We start from the raw sequence: 4,633 nt of genomic DNA on the forward strand, positions 1-4,633 counted from the left end.
CTGCGTCTAGTGAACCCTGACAGCATGCACCATGTGTGGGAGGTGCAGCAGAAGCACCTGGAGTGCATCCAGGACCCTGCAGGGGTGGAGTTGTACACAAAGACAGGGACACTGCAGAAGGGTGGCAAAGTCCTTGACGTCCTCAGGTGTGGGAGGGGGTCCTCCTCCCTCCAGAGTTTTCACCGCCACCAGTGTGCTTTTGTTCCAGGTAAATTCAAAATGTTAACTTGCCGTATGCTGATCTTAAAAAAAAGTCTGTGTTATGACATAGTATGCACTTGAATTATTCAAATAACAATGTCATTGTCACTTTGTATTTAATAGGTGTTAATATGTATTGACTTCGTAATAATGGTTGACCTAACCTGAGTATTTTGTTTCTTTCGATGCCATGCATTGCACACACAAATGTACATGCTGGAGGGAGTATCGAGGTGGAACATGAACCGGGCAAAGGAAGCTGTAGCTGTGGTGGGGGCATCAACCCTGAGGACATTTGATGTTCGCTTGATGTCTCACCTAAACAGCATGAGCCAGCGGGTCCTTGGTTGTTCTCTGGTTCCAGAATTCACCCCACCTGGAAAACCTACTGGTGAGATAGCTCTCAGATCAGCACTGAGCATTTGAGTATTACTTCCTCTCCCACTTTTCTTTTCTCTGCCACCTCCACCCCTCCTCAGAGGACGTGGGAGTGAAGATCGGGCTCTACATGTAGGAGATGTGTCTGTGTTTGTGTCCTTTCCTCTTCTTTAACTATGTGTTTAAACACTATGTGTTACAGGCGAGCGCATTGCTGTGGAGTACCTGTTGGCCCAGTCCAATAGAGGCGACCTGCTGGTTCCACAGCAGCTGCCAGAGATCCCCACAGAGGAGCTCGAGGACGACGGGGGTGAACCTGACGTCACGGTGTGCCAGGTAGCTGACCTTAGGGTAGGTGATCTTGATCCTCCAATATGTGCCGTGGAACCAGGTGACACTGGAGGGTGACAGTGGACCCAGATCCCTGGATGAGGACATCATTGTGGAGGAAGACGACACACAAGACAGCACATCAGACCAGGTAATGTAACACCTTTCTCAAAAACAAGATATGTAACAAGTTCGCTAATGATATGCCACAAGTATCATACGTTTGTCAAGTAAAACGTCAAGTATTACGTTTTATGGAGAGAGAAAAAAGGTCAACATTGCTCAAATAGTTCAAAGAAATGTACACATTTATTTACATGTGTTTTTTTCATGATTTTCACTTTTCAGAATAGCCGATGTGATTCCAGAGGTGTCTTGGGCTGGGATGCGGTTGATGACCTGGCAGCCTACCTGGTTGGCCTGAACCGAACCATCACTGCCTTGTCATCAAAAGAGGAGGCTGACATAGTCCATCTTTACATGGCTCTCCCTGCTATGGACAAGGAACCTTTGAGGTTCGGCCAGAAAGCCAGGAAGAAGACCGTGGCAGGACCTTGGAGAGCGCCCAGGAAGCCGAGTGGCTCTGCTCCTGGACAGCAGGCGGCAGAGAGGTGATTTGACACAATTCTTAATCATTTTGGTTCATTACAAATCATTGAATCAGAAGGCTGTACTGCGTCAAACCAGGATTGAAAAAATTATTTTGTGATTATATTAGTTTGTGGGGGGTAAATTGGGCTGTTCACAGGTGACAGGTTGTTGCTATTATTATTATTTTTTGTTTACAGCCTTGTTTAAAGTCCGGACCATATCATCCTTCTTTCCCACAGACTGTTCATGACTCACGGGCAGGCAGCCCAGGACCCCGAAGTCCACAGGGTCAGCGAATGTGTTTGCCTGAGACTTTTAAAAGAGTTTCAGCAAGCACCAAACAGGCCCAAGGACACAAGGAGTAGAACTCTGCCCATCCCACAGTCCATTGTGGTGGCCTACAGCCATCTTAACCCTCGTGCTGCCTTCGGGTCACATGACCCAAAGGTTCACAACGAACCATCGTTGTGTTTACCCAATTTCACCCAATACAAAAACAAATAAAAATAATTTTCTTTTAACCATTGCAATGTGGGGGGTCTGAGACAGCCCGACAGTTAAAAGAAAATGCTTCACTTTGTTTTTGTATGAGGTAAATTTGTCGCAATACGACAGTGGGTCACAATGACTGATGGGTCAGAATGACCCGAAGATAACACAAGGGTTAAACAGCTGCTGGAGGACAGCAGGGTTGTTCTGGAGAAGACCAACGTGGTTCTGATACCAGTAAACAACACAACAATCTCTTCTTGGTGAGTCTTGTTTTTTACGTGTGCACCTTTCCTATACAATTACATTATATTATTAAACTGCAAGAAAAACCTTCAACTGCTTGCTTGTTAGAAAATACTAAACATAGGAGGATAGGCTACTATGTATAAAAGAACTAACTGAAGCTACTGTATGCATTTTTGTCTTTTAGGCTGCTTAGGAGGGATAAGAGGAAGGACAGGGACATGCTGCTGCAGGGCACCATACTCCCCAAACGCTTTGAACTGGCCAAGGACTCACTCCCTGAAGCCCAGACTCTTCCGGCTGCTCCTGTGCAGCATGGGCATGAGGCTATGGTGTTTGAGGAGCCAGAGAACCGGGAGGGTGAGGCAGTGATACGCCCTCGGCACAGTGTTCGTTCTGCCTTGGCACAGCACTACCAGCCTGGGTCATACGTATGGCCTGGTTCTGCTGGCTCAGCCTCGTATGAGCATGGTAACCTGCCACCACCACCATCTCCTGCCTGGGCCTCGTACCAGCATGGTAACCTGCCACCACCCCCATCTCCTGCCTGGGCCTCGTACCAGCAGGATTACCTGCCACCACCACCATATCCTGCCTGGGCCTCGTACCAGCAGGATTACCTGCCACCACCACCATCTCCTGCCTGGGCCTCGTACCAGCAGGATTACCTGCCACCACCCCCATCTCCTGCCTGGGCCTCGTACCAGCAGGGTCACCTGCCACCACCACCATCTCCTGCCTGGGCCTCGTACCAGCAGGATTACCTGCCACCACCACCATCTCCTGCCTGGGCCTCGTACCAGCAGGGTCACCTGCCACCACCACCATCTCCTGCCTGGGCCTCGTACCAGCAGGATTACCTGCCACCACCACCATCTCCTGCCTGGGCCTCGTACCAGCAGGATTACCTGCCACCACCACCATATCCTGCCTGGCCCTCGTACCAGCAGGATTACCTGCCACCACCACCATCTCCTGCCTGGCCCTCGTACCAGCAGGATTACCTGCCACCACCACCATCTCCTGCCTGGGCCTCGTACCAGCAGGATTACCTGCCACCACCACCATATCCTGCCTGGCCCTCGTACCAGCAGGATTACCTGCCACCACCACCATCTCCTGCCTGGCCCTCGTACCAGCAGGGTCACCTGCCACCACCACCATATCCTGCCTGGCCTTCGTACCAGCATTGTCACCTGCCACCACCACCATCTCCTGCCTGGGCCTCGTACCAGCAGGATTACCTGCCACCACCCCCATCTCCTGCCTGGCCCTCGTACCAGCAGGATTACCTGCCACCACCACCATCTCCTGCCTGGGCCTCGTACCAGCAGGATTACCTGCCACCACCACCATATCCTGCCTGGCCCTCGTACCAGCAGGATTACCTGCCACCACCACCATCTCCTGCCTGGGCCTCGTACCAGCAGGATTACCTGCCACCACCCCCATCTCCTGCCTGGGCCTCGTACCAGCAGGATTACCTGCCACCACCACCATATCCTGCCTGGCCCTCGTACCAGCAGGATTACCTGCCACCACCACCATCTCCTGCCTGGCCCTCGTACCAGCAGGGTCACCTGCCACCACCACCATATCCTGCCTGGCCTTCGTACCAGCAGGATTACCTGCCACCACCACCATATCCTGCCTGGCCTTCGTACCAGCAGGATTACATGCCACCACCACCATCTCCTGCCTGGCCTTCGTACCAGCAGGATTACCTGCCACCACCACCATATCCTGCCTGGCCTTCGTACCAGCAGGATTACCTGCCACCACCACCATCTCCTGCCTGGCCTTCGTACCAGCAGGATTACCTGCCACCACCACCATCTCCTGCCTGGGCCTCGTACCAGCAGGGTCACCTGCCACCACCACCATCTCCTGCCTGGGCCTCGTACCAGCAGGATTACCTGCCACCACCACCATCTCCTGCCTGGGCCTCGTACCAGCAGGATTACCTGCCACCACCACCATATCCTGCCTGGGCCTCGTACCAGCAGGGTCACCTGCCACCACCACCACCACCATCTCCTGCCTGGCCTTCGTACCAGCAGGGTCACCTGCCACCACCACCATCTCCTGCCTGGGCCTCGTACCAGCAGGATTACCTGCCACCACCACCATATCCTGCCTGGCCTTCGTACCAGCCACCTCCCCCCTTCCAGCCACCTCCCCCCTTCCAGCCACCTCCCCCCTTCCAGCCACCTGCTGACCATCCACTGTACCTGGCCCCTCCACCACCTGGCACCTCTGTTCAGCCAAGGCAACGTACGTGGAGACAGAAAAAAGCTGCCCAGGAGAACGAGGAGCTGATGGCTAGGGGTGAACCTCCACGCAAGAAGTTCAGGGATACCTACCAGTACATTTGCAAGCAGTGTGGGCAGGGGAAAAA

General features: G+C 53.2%; 1 long non-coding RNA gene across 1 annotated transcript; it reads left to right on the forward strand.

Moving 5' to 3' along the window:
• The first annotated feature begins 404 nt into the window (after nucleotides 1-404).
• LOC134038999 (uncharacterized) lies at nucleotides 405-1,872 on the forward strand. Its single transcript, XR_009932721.1, has 4 exons — nucleotides 405-592; nucleotides 782-1,060; nucleotides 1,258-1,520; nucleotides 1,740-1,872. It is a non-coding gene; the product is annotated as an uncharacterized LOC134038999 (long non-coding RNA).
• The last annotated feature ends 2,761 nt before the right edge of the window (nucleotides 1,873-4,633 follow it).

This window comes from Osmerus eperlanus, chromosome 18 (genome assembly GCF_963692335.1).
Source record: "Osmerus eperlanus chromosome 18, fOsmEpe2.1, whole genome shotgun sequence".
NCBI lineage: Eukaryota > Metazoa > Chordata > Actinopteri > Osmeriformes > Osmeridae > Osmerus > Osmerus eperlanus.